Here is a 21,447-nt window from a genome sequence, read left to right as displayed (position 1 = left end):
TATTTTTACACGGTTATTTTTCTTGAAGTGTCCATGGTTCTATTGAAGCATTTATGATAGCACTTCCATAAAGTTTCAGTGGTGTGTAGTTCAGTGTTCTATCAGAGTGGGTGCAACGAACGTCTGACTTCTTCGATGCTTAGATAATCACTAATGCGCCAAAAATCGTAGCCTCGTTACTATCCTCTTTTTTGTGAATTGCATCATCTAGTAAAACAATAAGTTATCACTTTTTAGATTATGACTGTCTTCAACGTTTTTGAATAATACAATCAACTTACTTTTAATTATTTTATTAAACTTTTCTTTCATGAATCTAGTTTCTGTTTGAATCTGCTTCAAGATTAAATTTAGTGGGAAAACAAAGTGATTATACAATTTTTGAAACCAACTTTACTTTTATACACACACAAACACAACATTTTTAGCAGAGATACTACTTTCATTTACTTCTTCCTTTCCTTCTGTTTATTAGTTTTTTCGCCACTAGATGGCAAACTGATCGAAGACAAAACACTATCACGTAACAACTTATTCAAAGACTTTAAAGAAAAGCATTTGAGTTCACTAATTTTACATCTTTATAAACCAAAGGAATTTGGGTGAAAAACATATTAGTTACAATACAGTGTTTACCTAAGCATACAATTGAAAGTTTCAGGGAGGCTGAAGATGGGGCAGGGATTTCAGGCCCCTGTTCATCCCTATCTACAGGCCTAAATGGGAATATGTTGGGGATTTACTGCTAAAGGGAATTGAACTCGAGACCACATGCAGTAAAGGCGGATGTGCGATCAATTGGAAGAAAATACATTGTTGTAGGGGAAGATACGTGAATATGGAGAAAAAATGACAGCAGAAATTATTACCTTCTATAAGAACAGGATACGTTGAAAGAAGTAAAGAAAAGTGGAGATGAAATATACTGACATTGTTTTGTGTCAGAAGGAAATATGTATGTTCGCTCGATGTTTGTTGTACGAGATCCATAATTTCCGTTATTGTGATTCTCCCATCAGAACCCATTGGCTGGAACTTCAAAATGTGTAATTTAAGTGTCAGCTTTTTGAAGGAAAAAGGTAACACTACGAATGGCTAAGAGATGATCATCCAGCAAATCAACGTCTCTACTCCACGACCATCGTCATAACTTTAGAAGGGGTTTAAGGGAGGCGGAGCAGATGATGAGAAACGGACTCTTCCTCTTCAGATCACACCATTACTTGCCAAACAATGATTTTTCTTGTTGAGTTGGGAAATGAAAAAAAAAAAAAAAAATCGATTCTCCACAAAAACAAGGAGAATGCAACGTAGGACTTGATTGTTTTGAGCACTTCATTTTATCTTGTAGTTCTTACGCCCAAGTTTGCTCATGCATTTCTGAATTGCATGGCTGATTCTTTTGACATATTCCGTTGTGATTTACACTGACCAGCCAAAACATTGTGACCACCTGTTCGGTACTTTCTGAGCGAAGTCATTGGGCTGACGTAAGTGATTAATAAAAATGAAGGTTCAATATGTTATTTTGGTAGTTGTATCCAAATAATATTATTTTACTGGGAAACAGTATCCCATCCTGTCAGAACTGAGCATAAGAGGAAGATTCTATTCTTTTTTCTGTAGAAGTTAAGTAAAAGAACCGTTTCACCTCTGAAGCTTAACTATATTTTTTATTAACATAAAGAAAATTCTAATTTTTACAAGTGGATATTAATAACACTATGTACACTCATGTCCAAAATTATTGTAGCATGCCTATAAATATGTTGCTGTAGGAAAATAATTTGATAGCGAATTCGTCCGGTATTTCTTATAATGTTAGTACGTGTATAATTGGTAAAGACATATATGTGGCAAATTTCATGTCAAAAGAGCAGTAAATAAGAACAATAAAACGAAAATAAAATTTTCTTGTCCATTTAGCAACATTTTATTTTTCTCATTATAATTTTCGTATTTATAATTCTTTTCCTATGAAATTTACCCCAAATATACATTTCCCGATTATACACACAGTATCAGTATATATTAAAAATACCCTGCAAAATCATTATCAAATTATATTCTTACAAGAAAACAGTTATAGATATGTGATAATAATTTTGGATACGAGTGTACATATTCTCTGAGTTACTTGCCACAACCTATTTTCGCTTGGAGACTAAAACTAAAAGCTCAGACTGTTGTTTTTTTAAACCAAATTTTACATATGTTAACGAGTGAGACTTACATGAACAAATGATACCCTCTCAACCCAAGTCCAATGTTAGTTCCGCCGCACATAACTAATGTGCTTTTTGTCGATGTTTCTGTTCCTCTGTTTCCACTCTTGGCAGGTGTCAATACCACAATGGTTGATCCCCGTTCCCGGTTCCTCATTATATTATAAAATTAACCAGTCATTAATTTGAGGTACTTAAACTATGATTTTTTTTTTTTTTTTTGCGTTTAAAAGTCCCATTGGGTTATATCCCTTTTGTCCCTTAGGACAAGTCATTTTCAAAAGGAAAACATATTAATAGTTCATCTTGATTACAGTCTCAAGGTCTTTTTCTTCTTATACTCACACTTAATCACCAAAACCTTGTAATATGTTAGCATCTCTATTTGTTATTATTATTACTATTATTATTTTTTCATAAAATCTTTGTCTTTAAAACATGAGAGGTACGGACACCGTAAAACCACTTCCAAAACGGTTACAGAACTCTCACTCGGCCAGTCAGTGTGATGTTTGTGTGTATACTTGCCACATTCAAATTGTCCCCTACGAGCTTCCTTTGTACTAAAGCAGAAAATTTACCCTAACTGCATTCATAAATAATACTTCAAACAAGCTATAAACACCTCAAGTGTGGTGTCGAGTCGACGGGACGCTAAATTTATGTAAAAATGGATATATTGTGGGTATGTACCAATAATAATAATATTATCACTACCATAAAAACCACTAAAATAGTCCTTTTAAATTAATCCAACATACAGGGTTTTCATAAAGTCTGGACGGATTTAATTCGCTTATAATTTACATAAAAATGCTCATATTGAAATCAAATAAAGTGAAAACGGTAGCGGAAGGATTAGATTTTTACCTGTAATCTGCACCAGCTCAGTTCATTCACCGCCACACCTCCAACTGGGCGCCATTTACGTCCACACATTCGCGTAGGCGGCGCTGGAATCCACTCACAGCTTTCCGCCGTGTTTGATCCGAAATGCCAGCCACAGACGCCCTGATTTTGTCCTTTAAGTTCTCCAAACCACTTGGCTTCTATGCATAAACTTCCGTTTTTCACATGACCCCAAAGCCAGAAGTCGCAAGGGTAAGGTCGGGTGATCATGGCGGCCAAGCGGTCGGGTCGCCGCGGCCAATCCATCGGTTAGGAAATTTCTCGTCAAGGAACTGTCTCACCTTGATTGCATAGTGAAGGGGTGCCCCGTCCTTTTGGAACACGATGTCGTTCTGGATTCCACGTGCCTCCAGTTCCGGAATGAGGTATTTCTGCAACATATCCAGGTATGAATCTCCATTCACGGTCTCCTCTTCAAAAAAGAACGGTCCAATCAGATTATTATTATTATTATTATTATTATTATTATTATTATTATTATTATTATTATTATTATTATTATTATTATTATTATTATTATTATTTCATTTCTTTCTTTCTTTAAAAGACACACACACCAATACAGCTTACAACTTACTTTTAACAGTCAACAATGAAAACAACAATGGATGGAATTTGGTAAGAAACTGACCCTTGCCCTCCCTCTCCCTCTCTCAACGTGTTCAGAGTTGCCGCTTATCTAACAGTGTTGCCAACTAAAAATTTAATCCTTCCGCTACCGTTTGCACTTTATTTGATTTCATTATGAGCATTTTTATGAAAATTATAAGCAAATTAAATCCGTCCAGACTTTATGAAAACCTATTAAATATGGAGCTATGAAGATCAAACAACGTGTTAACTAAGTTCATACATCGCCTTTTCCAGCTGGTCAACGGGAAGACCGCCCTCAACTCGAAGAACTTGTAATAATTCCTCTCATGAAACAAAAGAAACATGTGGGTTACTTGAATGGTGTTCCACTTCCTTTGAAGCCGTCTGAGGATCATTTGGCAGCGCCGACTTTACATTGGGAAAGGTCGGCGAGATATTGAGTTTGATAGGGCCAGATTGTGATGGTCAGACGGCTGGAAACGAACATTTCGGGAACAGTGCAAATTATCGGGTGTTTGCAAGCTGCCGGGGTTAGCGTCTTCCAAAGGAGGGGAAAAGGCGATGAAAGCTGCTACACCTCACATCGTACACTGTCGAGATGCGTACAAGAGGTACAACAGCGTAGGATGAAAACTGTAGCTCAATTAACAGCAGATTTTAGCAATGGACAAAGCACAAGTGGGTTTAAGCGCACAGTTCACCGTGCACTGTCAGATATAGACTTCCGCAGCCGATGCACAGTGAGGCCAAACGATCGAATCTGTGCGAAAAACTATGTTTAAAACTTTTTCATTTCTAAGTGGTAATGAAGACACGCACCTGCAGTGGTAGATACTTTCGATCACATTCTTAATGTTTTGAACATAGTTTTACAGAATTTAAACGTTACTTTCCTCAACTGTACAAAACTTGAACTACTTTCAAACTAAAGTATCAGTTTTGCAGTCCAATTCATTGCTCCTGTCTTGAAATGAATGGCCTTTTGGTGATAACACCTCAATTATTTCTCTTTCAAATGTTAAAGCTGGTTTCTTAGCGGTTTTCCACAAGCTTGAATCACTGGGTCTGATGAAATAAATAATGAATTCAGGATATCTTCATTGGTTTTGTTTCTGGAACTTTCTGTACAAATCACTCTCTGTACATTTTATACTATTTGATCATTTATGTGGTTTTCCTTGTATGTGATACTTTATCTCCTGGTAAGTACTGACAGGATCCGAACCAAATTTGGTGGGCAAATAGCTCATCGTCTAAGGAACAAAGATCACTTTATTTGGTAGCCAAGCTCGGCTAGGAACAGGCTTCGCTCGGCGCGACTCGTCTGGTCAGATCTGAACGAAGTTTTGTGGGCAAGTAGTCCATGGTCTAGATCCGTATATATGGTGGCCGAGCTAGGCTCCCCTTTTTATTGATCATTAGCGCTCTTTTTAAAGTCACCTTGAGTGACAAGTGTGATTTACGTTCGTAGGGTCACGAATTTTGTCCCCACGGATTAATTCTCACGTTAAGTTGTAATTGTGTGTGAAGCTTGATCTAGATCTACGAATTTCAGCACCCAATAGAACGCAAGGGTGTGTCCCGATCGTCAACCCCCATCCATGAAATTTTGCCAGTGTTGTTTTTCCTCATAGAACTTAGTGATGTCAACCGGCTCGGCTCGGCTCGGTTCAACTGAGCTATCGGCTCGAGCCGGCTCGGCTGCGATGATCCATCGACTCGGTTCGGCTCGAGCTGGCTTGGCACAGGTGAGCCATCAGCTCGGTTGGGCTCAGCTCAGATGATCCATAAGCTCGAGCCGGCTCGGCTAGGGTGAGCCATCGGCTCGGCCCAAATGAGCCGAGGGCTCGAGCCGGCTCGGTTTGGTGAGCTGTTGGCTCGGCTTGGTGGTGACTGAGCCGTGAGCCGAGCCGCTCGAACCGTTGACAACACTAATAGAACCTACTATACGGAAAACATCTCCTGTTGTCGGATTGCCGCTAAGTTTCGTTTTGTCTTTATTGGTGTGATCATTATTTTTATATTTTTGTTATTATTATTGTTACTATTTAATCGGAATAATTGTTAGTGTTCGTTTGCCATGTCTTCTAAATTTGGCAGCGTCGGTGGCAGCACTTCTGCTGTTTCACCTTTTCTCATGTGTACGTTCGGAAGGCAGTTCCACGAATTGCCCCGAATTCTTCCGATTGGTGTAGAGCCCAGACTTTGCGATTAGTCGCTATCACTATAGCTGTGGGGCTGAATATGGATTATTAAACTACAAACAGAGCCTGGTAGTCAGTGGTCGAAGTGAGACGGTATGCGGTGGTATGCCATACCACCTCTGGTTTTTTTAGTGATGAAGGGATACCGTCTCTGGTTTTTCAGTGATCAAGACATACCGTCACTGGAGAGTAAATGCTAAATATCTTTAATAAATCCGTTTGTATACAAAGTAATTCTGCCGTCCTAAGCGAAAAGACCTTAACTCCACATTTTTCGAAAATCGAGGTATTGGTATGGGAATGTTCGTAGTATAATTCTGCATCTATCTAAAGTGAAATTGACGTGGTTTGACCAATAGGTAGGGGGTAATGACGTCATGAGTGTTTACCTTATGTTCAAAACTGTAACTGAAAGTAAGCAAAAAGACCTTAAGTGGCAATTCATAAGCAAAAATATTTAACTTTATTACCACATAAATTCTAGATCGTAAATATATTTAATAAAGTTTTACTGATATACAATAAATTTGAACGTAGAGCCTAAGCCAAAACGCGTTTTGCTTATTTTCTCGAAAGTATGTGAAATGGAGATAAGGCCTTTTCGCTTAGCAGGGCAGAATTCATAATTAACTTTACACTTAAAAAGATTTTATTTCTGAATGTAGAAATAATTTCTAAGTTGACAACACGGACATTTTTTTAAATATTTTTCCTACCTTTCGTTTAAAAATGAAGTCTCTTCAAAGAAGTTCACCTAGTTTATGTTTTATGTATCATACTGAATTGTTTCTTATGCATGTGTCTTCTTGCCTTAATGCATATAAATGTCGTGTTTTGAGTATGGGCGGATTTAGGGTTGTTTGCTGTGGGCTCGGATCTTTCGGGGTTTAGATATCCCTCGGTCGAGTGGGGATCCAAGAGTTTCTCCGCAGGAAATTAATAATATAAAAATTCCGTTTTTGAGAATGTTCGTGTATAATTCTCTATAATACAACATAAGGGAATATTTTTAATGTTTTTCTTCAGAAAATTGTTGGCGAGGGATCAAAGTTTTCCAACCATGTCGTCGCCCTACCCCCGTAACTACATAAAAGCTCTCTAATACTTTTCAGTCATTATATAAATAGAAATGCAATATTTTAGGCAACATACCCTCACTGTGTTTCAACATTTAGCTAGTCGGTATGTCGAGTCAAAATCGTAATAAAACATACTACCTCTGCTTTTTTTTTCCCACTTCGAACACTGCTGGTAGTAATTGAAACCAACGGTGCCCATACAGAAAGTAGGTGAGAAAAAAAAGAGACAGACGGCGAAAGGAGAAAGAAGAACTAAACTCCATATTCAAAGTACGAAGTGGAGTGGAATCTGTACACCAGAGGAGAGCGCTTTACCACTAAGTTACTATAAATTCGTTTCGGAAATGAAGTTCCTATGGTGGTACATTTATCAAATGTAAAATAGTTATGTTATATTTGTTTGCTAAGAATATATTTATATACGTACATCATTAAGTGTACGAATGCAATTAAGGCTATTTGCTTTTATACGTTTGTTTCTAAGTAATTTGTGTGATGGGAGTGGATGTTAGTCTTGTAAACAATAAGATGGTTGGAGTCGCTTGTGGTAAACGTGTAATTGCCATTTTCTGTTAAAATGTTCTCCATGTCCATGAGGAGAGCACTGGCACATAGGTTGATGTTGATGAGTGGAGAGGGGAGAGTTTTTAATGTGATTCCATCAGTCGCGTGGCCCCTTCCACCAGCCCATCAGACATCAAGCTGCTTTATTTTTTTCTCTCTCCTTCTTCAGTCGAGAGGTTCCCAGGATCCCACCAAAGAACGGAGAATGGTCAGTGTTGCTAGGCAGACCAACGAAAGTTATTAACGTAACGAATCAACATTCATAAATTGGAATGCTCCCTTTCCTTTGAACACCGAGGCTAAATGAGAAGGGATCTAATACCTAAAGTGGGATCCCAACCACTGCATGCTTTGATTCCGAACTCGACAGCCACTTGGCTACGAAGTGTCGTAGAAATAACAAACTCTGCAAAGACAGTGAAGATCACACGAAACCTAGATTCATTTCTATTTGTAGAAGTTTCAATTTGTCTGGTAGACTAGAGACCTGCACGGGCCGAATTTTTCGGCCCGAGCCCAATCCAGCCCGAACGTGCCTAGGCCCGGCCCAGCCTGGGCCCGAACAGTTTTGGGGATTTTCGGCCCGAGCCCGGCCCGGCCCGGCCCGATAAGTTTTTCAAAATTCTTGGCCCAAGCCCGGCCCGGGCCCGATAAATTTTAAAAGTTTTTGGCCCGACCCCGGCCCGATAAATTTTTTTAAAAAATTAGCTCGAGCCCGAATCTTTCTCAAAATTTAGTACTAAATTTGACCTAACCCTCAGAAACATTTTCTAAACTCTGGTTCACAATCTGACGCTTGCCTCCCGAATGGTACCATTGCCTCCTAGAACTTTGCCTGTCATCGAGAGAACAAAAACTCCATTCCCTGTAACAAAAATCTAACTTAATTGATTTACAGCATAAAGTGAAGATGACAATATTGTGTAGCGACAGGCAAAACATTCCCACCCCTTCTTTTTATATTTTGAATTCAGTGAAGGTCAAGGTCAGAGCTCAATTTACCGCATAATGCCTGCAATCCTCTATAGTGAAAGTGGAGCCGCTAAGCAACACAAACTGTAAATATATATTGCATTCTTTATAACATTTTTCACGGACATACTTCTTCAACGTTTGGCTTTATTCCAATTACCGTTTAACGAAAGTCAATAATTATTAAAGAATTGCAATTGATCGGCCCCAGTCCAGCCCGACCTGAAGAGAAATCAGTGTCGGGCAGCCCAAGCCCGGCCCGGCCCAAAGAAATAACAGTGTCGGCCCGCCCAAGCCCGGCCCGGCCCAAAGAAATGACAGAGTCGGTCCGCCCAAGCCCGGCCCGTGCAGGTCTCTATGGTAGACATCAACCACTACAAGTTGTTTCTTACCATCTAACGGTGCTATATATAACTTCTAGCATCCTACAAATATACACATTTCTTTTAAGAGTAGAAAAATAGATATGGATAGCCAGCGTAAAAGTCGCCGTTACCTATCAAGATGTTAACAGATTGACTCCATTAACTTTGTCTTCGCTTGCACTCAAGAGTTATCGTATGGCGTAACGGACGGACGTACTAACATTATAATCTATAAGTTCCATTTGTGAGATCCTAATAAAGGCAAAACTTCCTTGACAGAACACTATTCCAGATGGCTATTCCAATCGTTCTCACAACGATGGACATATATCCCATTCCTCACTACATTTCCCCAGTGGTTGGTGATCCTTTCAAATATTAGCCATCTGTTAATCTATTATGTCATCTTTCAATCATATCTATTAACCATATCATTCAGTGGCGCAAGTACAATGGAAAAAGTGGAGCAGTTGCTCGCGGATGCACAATAAAAGGGCGAAAAAATACGGAAAACTGTTCCTTATGCAAAGAACGTTTGAAAACATTTCAAAAGGTACGCAATGACTATTTGCAATTAATTGGCAACAGCCGATACCAGGGGCGGATCCAGTATTTTTTTTGGGGGGGGTGTAGGTCTGAAAAATAAACTTGAGACATTTTTCGATATTTGGTTCCCTAACTAAAAATATGGACTGCAGTGCTTCATAATACGTATTTATCTCCGCCTTTCTGGAGGTGGCATTGAGGAAAGCCATGTTGTTCAACACAAGAGAATCCAGGATTACCATGAATTGGAAACGCATAGATTATCTGCAATCAGTGAAAAACGTACTCAGAATCTTCCTTTTGAGAAAAATTTTAAACCCTTTTCCCCCACAGCCTTGAACAAGCGCTTCATTAGCGACTAATTTATATATTTTACTCCTCATGGAGAGGCGCACAAGCCCCGCGTATCCTTTCTGGATCCCCACTGGGCGATACCCGGACAATTGTCACTGCAGTGTTTGTCTAGCTAGCTGCCTAGTGAAAGTTCTGCATAATGAGTCATTCCAAATAGCGCGCCGCGCCCCCACCCGGAATAAAACGAAAGTTGGGCCTCTTTGAAACCTAGTTGACACTTATAAAACTATCCTGTGCTCCCTACTTATATTAAGAAGTATAAAAGTAGCAGTGTGGATTAAGTACAGCAACCATTTTTAATTTAATTTCCTTTAAACATAATACTTATTAAGATTAAGTATGTAGTGATAACTTAAGAAGAAGATACGTAAAAACTTTACATTTCGTAATAAACATAACTGTACACTATATATATATATCGCAACAGCTGAAATTCGTGGGGCAGGGGTGGATATGAGTAAATCGATCGTGTATCGATCCAGGACGCAGTAAACTAGTTACGCCACTGAGTGAGGGTAAGGTATATACCTTTAAGTCGGGGATGGACTCTTCACTAACACTCCTGTTTGAAGAGCCACAAATAAACAAGTACCGGTAAGTTTCGTTTCACAGTTTGAAATTACGGAAGACTTCCAAGGTATGGCAATTCAATACTCAAACTTCAAGTAGTACACATATAACTACTATGGATGGTCTTTTTCGAAAAATCTGTTTTTCCATTTTTGGAAATTTCATTTTTCGATTTCTCAATTTTTTTTTTCGTTTTCCAAAAAAAAAAAACGCTTTTCCGAAAAAAATTCGTTTATCGAAAAATTTTTCGTTTTCGAAAAAATGTGTCCATCTATAAAAACTACTCGTTGCAATAGATTAAATCAAAAATAGGGCTAGCCATTACTCGTCATGACTTACTATTTTTCTTCTACAAAGATAAAGGTTGAAATCGGAAATAGTTAATTTGAACAACTTCCTGTTTGAATGGAGGAAAGAGATAGAACCTACTCTTAAAAACAGGATTGGTTGCCCCTCACCCCCCAAAAAAAACTGCATCTCGATATATATCTAACCACTTTTACTCTACGGATACCAGTATTAAAACCGGAAGTAGTTGTAAGTTTCAGCCACTTCTGGTTTTGGCAGTGAGTTGCGGGTTGTGATGCTGTGTTCTCTTCACACCTTGAATAGATTGCAGAAAACAGTTTGTCGCTATCTATTATCATTGTTGTTCTATGGCGATAAATGTTGAAAGTGGAAATTTTAACCACTTACGTTTTGAATAGAAAGTTAACGGAGGAGATGGGACATAATCTTGGAAAGCTGAATTAATTGAAAAAAAAAAAAAAAAAAAAAGCTTCTATAGTATTCGCGCCGAGTCATGAAGCTTGACCTAGATCTACCAATTTCACCATCCAATAGAACGCGAGGGTGTGTTCCGGCCGTCAACCCCCCACACATCAAATTTTGTCACTGTCCTCTCTCTCGCTACAGAGAAGACATCTCTCTAGAGTACAGTGTTTCGGATTGGCGCCAAGTTCCGTTTTGTAAATTGTTTTTTCTTGCGTTATGTTTTCGTTTTTACTATTCGTGTTATTGTTACTGTTTTAGAATAATTATTACAGTGGTTATTGTTGTACAGTGTTATTATTGGTAAATTTTAAATGCTTTTTTTAAATACTCATTTACTATGTCTTCAAAGTTTGGCAACATTGTTGGTGAATTTCAGCTGTTTGACGTTTCCCCATGTGTGCGCTCGGGAAGCGGCTCCACGAATTGTACCGAAGTTTTCCGATGTGTAGGAGCTCAAACAAAATATTTCTATGATTGGTTTAGAGCAAAAGCTTCATGACTCGGCGCGAGTACTATAGCTATTTCTTATCATTCTCTCTATGGAAATCAGTATTGGAACCGGAATTAGTAGTAAATTTTTACCACTTCCGGTTAGAGTGTTTCGTAATGTTATGGTATGTTCTCTTGACAGTCTGAATTGTTTTCAGAAAACCGCTTATCGCTATCTAATACAATTTTGTTCTATAGAGATGAATGCTGGAACCGAAAATGGTATTTTCAAAGCTTACGTTTCAAATAGTGAATTAACATGGGGAGATGGAACGTATTGTTGGGACACTGAATCAAGTGCAAAAATACACACATTAATATCTTTAACCAGTTTTGCTCCATGAAAATTAGTATCCAAATGGGAAGTAGTAAAAAATTTCAACCACTTCCGGTTTTTTCTTTTTTTTTCATATGCAAAAAAACGCTTTTCGCGGTTGTTTCCGTTTTCATTATATGGCGATAAATCGGAAACGGATAATTGTAACCACTTCCGGTTTGAATAGATGGTTAATGGAGAAGGTGGAAACTATTCTTGGAATGATCAGTCGATTGCAGAAAACTGCATCTCGATTTAATTTATCTTTTCTTCTCTGTGGAAACCTCTGTTGAAACCGGAAGTAACATTAAATTGGAAGCATTTCCAGTTTTGATAGAATATTCCAGATAGTCATGTACATTTTCTTGGGACGCTAAATCTTTTGCAAAAAATCGCTTTCTGTTGATAAACGTTGGAACTGGAAATGACTAATTTGAACCAAAATGAATAGAGAGAGAGAGAGAGAGAGAGAGAGAGAGAGAGATGGAACATATCCTTTGGACGCTGAATCGATTCCAACAAAACACATTTCGATATCTCTTACCGTTTTTGCTCTGATGCCTGTCCACAGAGGGACAAAGCCGTTCTATAATATTTCTGACACTTATACATAGCATAGTTTTGAAGACTCTAATAAATGGAATCCGATATACTGGCTACATACCACCCAATGTTTATCGCGTGCGACTTTTGAACATGCTCCGGCAGTGGCATCATCTCAAATTTTGCCAGGATGGCAAGGGCGCCGATTCTGGAGAAGCCGGGGGCCCGGCCCCCCTCCCAAAGCTCATCTGGGCCCCCATGTATTTTTATGAATTTTTATTTTTATATGTTTGTTATATGTATTTTTCTATGAATATACAAACCCACGTCTGATTGCCCCCCCCCCCAAGTTACAGAGAAATCGGCGCCCTTGCAGTATGGGGCAAATTGTCCACCGACATAAGAGTTTCACGTTTTTGGATCAAAAGATCAGTTATATTTCAGTCAAAAAATTTCTTGTAGGCCTAAGCCTTGTATCTGGAGAACTACATATAGTGTAGCCAAACCCAAACCATCACTTAACTCAGTATGATGTGCTTAATTTGTAAAAAAATACGAAAACTCGATTTATGAGCTGTTCAAAAATTTTGTGGCCCCATTCTTGTTTTATTAGTATATTAGTATACAATTTATTAAGATGTATGTTTCTCAAAGTCAGGAGGGCAATATCCTCTCTCTTTCCCAAATGACGCCCTTGTGCCCCAGGGTTCGATTTCCAGTGGGCGAACAATGAACGCATTACGTTGGTACGGATTCCATCTTAAACCGTAGGCCAAAGTCTTATATAGCCTAGGTACTGGAAAGGGACGCAAACAAACAACAACACAACAGTGCCGATCCTGGGGAGCCCGGGCCGCCAATGCTCATGTGGACCCCATGTATTTTTATGAATAAATATTTTTTATTGTTACATGTATTTTTATGAATATACAATATTTAGCATAATTTGAATTCACTTTATCTTAAAATTCTCATATATACCTTCTTAGACCCTTGTGTGCAACCAAATACACATCTTAACCCCCCCCCCCTAAGTTACAGAGAAATCGGCGCCCTTGTAACAATATCTTGTCAATTGTGACTCCTACTATTTATTGTTAACGCTAACGTGATATTAAGTCTTCGGTGTGTTGTCGCTGGAAAGAAGCGGAACTTGTAGAAGTTGTTTAGAAATTTCTGTAATCTTAACTGCAATACAGATATCAATTAAATAGTCTGATACGGGAAAACTGAAAATGAAATAGTATCCTTGAAGTACTGGCCAGAGAAAAATATTTAAAAGAGTAAGTAACTAATGAACAACATATATGTAACTCAATTAAAGTTTTTTTTTTTAGTTATATAGAGGAGACAGTAATGAAAACTTGAAACAAAGGTGCTATATGATCCTTTATTTTTTTGTGTTCTGCTGTGGTATTGGCAACACTGCATAAGTGTAAGAGATTTCCATGTGAAGGGGACGTCCAGAAGGGGTATAGCCCAAGGCAGTTGTTGGTGGGGGGTAATGCCGAGAAAATCCGATGATGACCGAACACCGTCGACATGTAGCGAGTGAGCACGCTGTCCGTGTATGTTGTTTGCGATGCGAGTGGTAAAGTGGACCGCCAGAAACAACCACACAACAAGAACAAGATTCGAAGCAACAAAACCAAGAGAAGAGATCATCTGTCGATCGGATTGTTGGCATGGCTCAATAGGTAGATGTCATTGTTTGCATGGACATCGAGAGAGGACTTCTGTTAACAGTGTGTTGTGGATTTAACTATTGGTGATTGTTGTTTGGAAACAAGAAGCCGTTCTCGTGTTGGTTTTTCGCGTGTGATTTTTTTTATTGATAATCCTCGGCGTCTGGAAGCAACAAGTGTTCCTCGTTCATTCAACAGCAACTGGGATGTGGACTGTGACCATTCTTATCTAACGATTTATTTTAGTTTCCTCAAGATAGGATAAAGGACAGCTGGGGTCGTGATTTTTACCCTTTTAAGCACATTTCTCCTGATTACGCCTATCGCTCTGTGGATAGATGGATGCTTCTGCCTATTAGAAGTCCTTTGATAACAAAAAAAGATAAGAAAAAGAAAGCGTGAAACAGAGGGAGATAAGCGCTTCGATGGCTGAGTTTCGAGTTTCATCATAAAGTCTGTCGCATTAGTTTACCGCTCCTCAAGAAGCAGTCGAGATAATTTTTTTATGAGTTTATGTCGTTAGGAATGGGAAATACGTCGTGACTGAAAAGCAAACTAATAACTTTGTGACTACACAGTATCCTTCGGCCCTTCTTAGCACCCACACTGCTTCCAGAAGACAACTTGTAGCTCCGAGGTCGTCAGCTGTTTTCCAGGTATTGTATATTCAAGATATTTATCACTATATACATGTAACCCGTACTTGTATACGTTTCTTATTGATGTGTTGAGTTCACTTAGCTATGTCGTTGTAATTACCGTAGTACAGGGGCGTACCCACGGAGGGTCCGGATCCCCGCCCAAAATAAATTTCCTAATTCAACATACATTTGTACACTTGCGCAATAAAACTTATACTTGGTTCACAGGGAAATTATTGGTCTAGCATGAAAATGTGATCTTAGATATGTTTGTACTCTTTCTCTTATATAAAAACATATAGTTCTATCATTTCTCTTTCAGGAAATAAGATGGAAGTATTTTAAAATTACTTATTATCTTTACGAGTGCAGAATAATACCTGTTCAATACTACATACGAATAGTGGCTTGTAATATTGGACCCCTCCCGCAAAATAAAATGCTTCAGCCCTTCCGAACAAAAATTTCTTCGTGCGCGCGTTTGCCGTAATTATGTATAAACATTGGCTTCTGTTTCCGTCTAAGTGAATTGCTTATAAGTTTCTTCTAACATAAATGCTGGGAATTTTTAAGAAAGTATCGACACTTTTTTTTTTCTAGAGTTCATCTGCGAAGTATTATATATCATAAGGTCAGGAGACGGATTCCATATTGAACCATATGGTTCTTGTAGAAAATAAACAATATAGGATGTTTGCTGATTGGTTTGGTTGGAATTTAGCATCAAGGTTATATGAAATATGAACAAGGGCGCCCATGTTGTGGTTTCCAAGGGGGGGGGGCAAGTATAAGCAACGTTTCACATATAGTTTCAAATTTGGTTGTAAAAATTCTATTGGGTTTTCGATATTTCCAAGTACAATTTCCTGTTAGGGGGGAAGCGCCCCACCTTACCCCCCTGATGGGCGCCCTTGAATATGAACCTAGTCATCGGCGCAAATCTGTCTTCAACATTGAGGGAGACAGTTAAGAACGTTCCCATGATTTTTTTTTAAGCGATATTCAAAATATTTATGAAATTGAAAAACAATACTGTGAAGGATCAGGGAAGCAGATTTGTCTTCAACATTTGGAGGCAGCAGATTTGAGGCTTATTCTGGGGGAGAGGGGTAGAGGTGAGACTCATATTACGGTAGATGAAACTGATTTCTGAGGTGAAGCTGTTGTATATTATACAGCAAGGGACATCAATTTCATTTCACTTTCCTTTGTGGCAGTCGGACACAAATCACATTTCTCTCCAAAAAACACATTTCAAATCGGATTATTGGGGGGGGGGCAGTCCTCCAGTTCCAAAATTGGGGAACATGTACCCCTTAACACTCCCCCGAGATTTGCACCAGTGCGTACGTGTAAGGTGGAATCCGAACCACCATAGTGTTTAAATTTGAATGCTTTTCTACTGGAAATCGAACCCGGAGGTCATGCATCAGAGTCGCACGCGCTAGCCACTAAAGAAGCAGGGAGAGCGTGGTCTGCTTGGTTTTTATTACATTTTTATGATTTCAGTTTGCTCAGTGTTGAATTCTGATACTTTTGAGAAAAGGGAATTTGTGGAGAAGTATTTTGAAGGAAAATAATTCTAATTTCGTAGGACTTATTGTACTTTAATATGTTGTGGGGATTCTCAACCTGGGGATCGGAACCTCTAGCAGAGTCGTGAAGGTATATGAAAAATATAAATGTGATTAGGATGTCGTAGCATACTTTTTTTTTTAATTTTGCTAGACATATTTCTATTTCTAAACAAATACATCGAAGTATTGTCAAATACATCGAAGTATATCAACCGAAATTGTAAACAAACAAAGAATCGTTAAAAAAAAATGGAATGAAAAAGGAAAGGCACTAATGAAAAACTATATATTGAAATATAAGTAAGGTACAAACACAACAAAATTTTCATATTGAAATAGAATTCAAAGTAAGGCTAAAGTGAAACCTGAACCTTGTGAGGTTTCCCAAGCAATAAGTAGCAATAGTCAAAAAGCTTATTACAAACCATAAACTACTTTTGAGGGGTTATTGTCAAAAAAAAAAATAGGATTTAAAGAGAAGAGGAAAGTCATCGTATGAAATAGGTTGACGAAACCTGAAATATTGTATAACCAGTGGTACCAACCCGTAGGAAAAATCCCATTTATTTCTCCAATAAGGATAAAGGGAATTTTCGTTGGAATTTGTAGCAATATATGGAATTTTTCATACATTTACTTCACTGACGCCAACAAAATTCTCTATGGACGGGAAGTAGACTAATAAGTAGCGGCGTTATTAGACGGTTCACTAGAACCGGTTATTAAAATATTTCGAATACGCAGAACCGTTTCTTATATCCAGATATAACAATAAATTTTACCCAGTTATGCCCAACAACATTCAATTTTATTTTAATCGTTGTTTTCAGAAATTCCTACAGCTACAGGATTAAACATATGATTTTCCACAACCAGTAGCGTATGCAAGAATTTATTTCGGGGGGTACAAACTCAATATGAGGGTATGTTGTACCTAAAATCACCCCTAAAATTAGGGTAAATTTACACGAGTCGAAATTTCGGGGGGAGGGTCTGGACTCCCAGGACCCACCCTCTGCGTAATCCCTGCTCACAACAAGGTAACCTATAAGCGTTTATTTCATAATCTCAAATGTTCAGATGTTAAGAATGAAAACTGAGTTCACATGAGTGTAGTGATGAGGGTTATTTATTTTGAAATGCATACATACAATTATCAGCAGTTGTCGATCCACTGCTGGATTAAGGTCTTTCCAATACTTTTTGACAACCATCTAATCTGGGATAATTCACTTCCATGATATACCTAATTTCGTTATATCATCTGTCTATATATATATATAATTTCTAACAACGAAAGGTACTTATTTTCGTCAGCATTTCAGTTCTCTCTCCTAGTTAGTTACTTATAACCCAGGACGCAAAATTTCCGGTCGCCATTGGCCACTAGAAATTTAAAGCTTGCGACCAGTGTTCAGCAGGAATGGTTTCTGCGTAAACTCACAGGGCTGCGCAATTTCTGTTTCGCACAAAAATAATTGTCACTGAGTGAGAGAAAACACGGAATGTGAAGTGTTCATAACGGACATGGAAAGTGAAGTCTTCACAACGTTGTAATTTATCCCTCCTTTCCCACCCTCAATCGAAAACTTCATTACGAGATTCCCAAATTTTCTTCCAATTGTCACATTTTGTGCAGTTTTAGCTGTGAGTGCTGCTTTATGTGAGAGATGCTTCAGCAGTGTCAACAGAGTTAAGACTGCCACAGAGGACGATTTGCTAACAATTTCCATCAATGGCCCTTCACTTAAGGACTTTGATCCGAAAACTGCAATCGACAACTAGTACTCCAGTGCAGAGAGAGCGTTACCCAATCATGAAGTCTTAACGAAAGATATTTTTTAACATGTATATGAATTGTCCAATTCAAAATTGATTATCGTGAATCTAATTGTCTGGTTTTGAAATTTTATGCCCTGATGTACTCTCTTTCTTTGTCAAACCAAATGTCTTACCTTCTGCGGCCCACCCATTTAGGATGGGAATGAAATTGCATATTTAGGAAACTAAAAAGTAAGAAAATTTAGTAAAAGCAGATCAGGCATTCACAGCACTTTTGAGCAATAATTTGATAATTAGATAAGTTAGGTACATAACAAACTGTGATTAAAGAGCTATACATACAATAGTTGTTACTTTTGTCCTCAAATAGTGTAATGCAGTTGATTTGATGACTAAATAGAAAAAAAAAATACTGTATGTCTGACCTAACAACAATTGGCTTAAAGAGATATTAGTTAGACTGGAAATTACTCGAAAAATCACTCAGAGTTGTATTAGAAAGTTTTAAGTATTATTTCCAACCATTCCAACGTGAAGTGATAAAATTGGAACTGCTGAATAGCATAACCAACCCCCGTTTTCTGTTCTTTCGGCCGTTGGTCAACAGAAGGGATGTTTCCAGCTTTCCACATCCTGTGAAGACATCTGTGCTTGCAAAGAAATGAGGGGAGAAGGCTATTTTACCACATCTAGCGGCGACTCCACATCTCTGTTGCATCCTATAATCACACATCTTATGAGTACACCAAGCAGAGCAGGTGCGAGTTAAAAATGAACGCGTTCACGTGCTTTTTATAGCCGTATAAGACTCTTTTTGTTGTTTTTTTATCCGTTAATTCTTTTTACTATAAGCTTTATACATGATTGATTAGGTTCTAAATATGTAAGGAGAGACAAACAGGATTAGACAATAAAAACAGTTTAAAATTGGATCCCTCTTTTAATTAGAAACTGCTGTGTAACTGGTATATTTAACTTTTTTTTATGAAGTTTTTCTTTGAAGTGTTTTCAACTATACTACTTGCGCCTGCACTATTTACACAGCACACAGTTCTAATACGAGCGTGAATCTCCTTCCCACTTCTCACTATATCTGTTCAAGTCCCTTTACGAACACAAGTAAAGAGCAGGAAGACTCTCAAAGGGAGGGAATTGCTATAGACAAACATAAGTGTAGTATTTTAATATATAGAAATAATGTTGGAGCGAGTTTGTGCCAAATTTAGATAGGTACTAGGTGATACAAAATACAAATATTTTTTTTCTTTTACTTCCATATCTCAGTAGCCTCATTGTGGGTCCACAAACCTTTGAAAGTGCCAGCTTGCAATAGCTTTTGTCATTCAGATTAAAACAAAGCGCCTGAAATGTCCATCAACCCGCTATACATAGCTCCTCTACTGGTTGCCTTTCACAAGGGTATCAACCTTAACGTCCTAGTGCCAATATTAAACTAATGGGGTCAAAACGACGCTTAAAATGTGGAATAGAAAAATAAAGACTTAAAAAAAAAATGAATGAGAACTAGCAAATCTACACAAAATTTGAAATCAAGCAGGGAAAACGGCACGTTTCTAGCATTTGTGGTTTTCGAGATTCCATTTGAAAGGATTGGCCGCGAACATATAAACGTTTGTTGAGCATAAACATATAAACCTAGCATTTTAATATATAGATTATTTCTTTCTAAAGTATTCATCCTCCAAATTCCAGGAGCAATCTCGCCATATCTCTCTTTAGATTGTGTGCACTGTCTTCTTCTTTCGTATAAGATAGTGATGGGCAAACTACGACTCGTAGGATAAGCACGGCCCCCTGAAAGGTTCTATTTGGCATGATTCCTAAGCTGACGAACCGAACTTCACGTTCGACTAGAGAATTAGTGCATCCCATTCTAATCAGATTATGAGAAACTCTTACAGATACATTTATAATTTCCTTATTCACGTTCCCCTTCATAATCTTCTGATTATTAACAGGGTTTCGTACTGCAAAAATTTTGTAAACTGTATATACCGACCAGCGAACGAGTGCAAGCGGCCAGTTTTGTAACTAAAATATACAAAGCAGTGTTACCAACCGGTTTGCTTGTAATGAATCTATTACAGTCCTTATTGTCCTGATCGTAATAAATGAAATGAAATGAAATCTTTAAGTTTAACGTCCCACGCTTGTGCCGGTTGGGCTAAAGGAGACGGTGATAATGAGAAATGAGTGAAATGGTGGAATGAAGAAAGTGGGAGGAAACGGGAGAATCCCGAAAAAATCCACGAGCACGGTGTTTGGATCGTAATGAACCATCTCACGCATATGTTCATATTTTTTAAGCCACTCAATCTCTTGCAACGACATTTTAATGCTTAGACTTGAAATAAAGATCACAACTGGTTAAAAACGTTTGTTTTCGTCTCTGAATTCCATATGTGGATAACAATACAGCTCTTTTCAGAGATTGGCGGAAAGGGAATGGGGTGAGGGCAGATTTTGTTAAACAAGACCGTACATCTAATACGCTTGAACTATAGTTACCTTGTGATTTGAGGCTAAACTCAGTCCTCTCAAGTGAAGCTACAAATGTTATTATAAACATGTTCAATAGGATAACGTGTTAGCTTCATGTCTCACAGATAAAAAGATAAAACTAAGTTCTCAAGTTTCAAAATTACATTGTGTAAAACAATTAGTAGAATTAATTCTTTGTCATCTGAGTGCTGGAATCAGAGATAAATTCGTGGGAATTTATGTCCTTATAAATAAAAGTTGTGAATTTATTATATGCTGAAACAGTAATAGACTTACTTACGCGTACACCATCCATACGCTCATGTTTTATCAAATATTTTTATTCCAACTCTATCAAAGGACTGGATTTCAATAATGGTCATAAAAGAAAGATGTACTGTAGTGAAGTGTTCCTTAAAAAATAAATAAATTAATCAGTTAATTATTTTTTTTCGTTTTACATTCCATCATTACGCCCGTTATATTAAAGGAGATAGATGATTAATTATTCATAGAGCTTTGGAAAATTCAAGAATACTAATAAAACTCCAACTGACTAAAGCAATTTATATATTTTAAGATTATATATTTGTGTTATAGTTTCGGTTATGTAACACAAATGTATAATCTTAAAATATATAAATTGCTTTAGTCAGTTGGAGTTTTATTAGATGATTAATGTAAATGAAGGATTGCAAAATTAATTGTTATGCTCTTTCACCGGGAATCGAACCCACTACCATGCAGCAAAGGAAT

At 37.8% G+C, this 21,447-nt stretch overlaps 1 protein-coding gene across 3 annotated transcripts in view; it reads left to right on the top strand.

Annotated features, from left to right (window-relative positions):
- Positions 1-21,447, top strand: part of Ntan1 (N-terminal amidohydrolase 1) — a 434,508-nt gene that overhangs the window by 187,892 nt on the left and 225,169 nt on the right. For 2 of the 3 annotated variants that reach the window (XM_081753963.1, XM_081753960.1), the window contains exon 1: positions 14,070-14,845. The exons of the other annotated variant lie outside the window; for it this stretch is intronic. The gene's annotated coding sequence lies outside the window, so the exon portion shown is untranslated. Of the gene's footprint in view, positions 1-14,069; positions 14,846-21,447 lie in introns of those variants that run through there. 3 annotated transcript variants of the gene reach the window in all.

The sequence above is a fragment of the Thermobia domestica genome, chromosome 3 (assembly GCF_964235325.1).
Source record: "Thermobia domestica chromosome 3, izTheDome1.hap1.1, whole genome shotgun sequence".
NCBI classification, from domain to species: domain Eukaryota; kingdom Metazoa; phylum Arthropoda; class Insecta; order Zygentoma; family Lepismatidae; genus Thermobia; species Thermobia domestica.
This window is presented reverse-complemented; position numbering and strand designations above follow the sequence as displayed.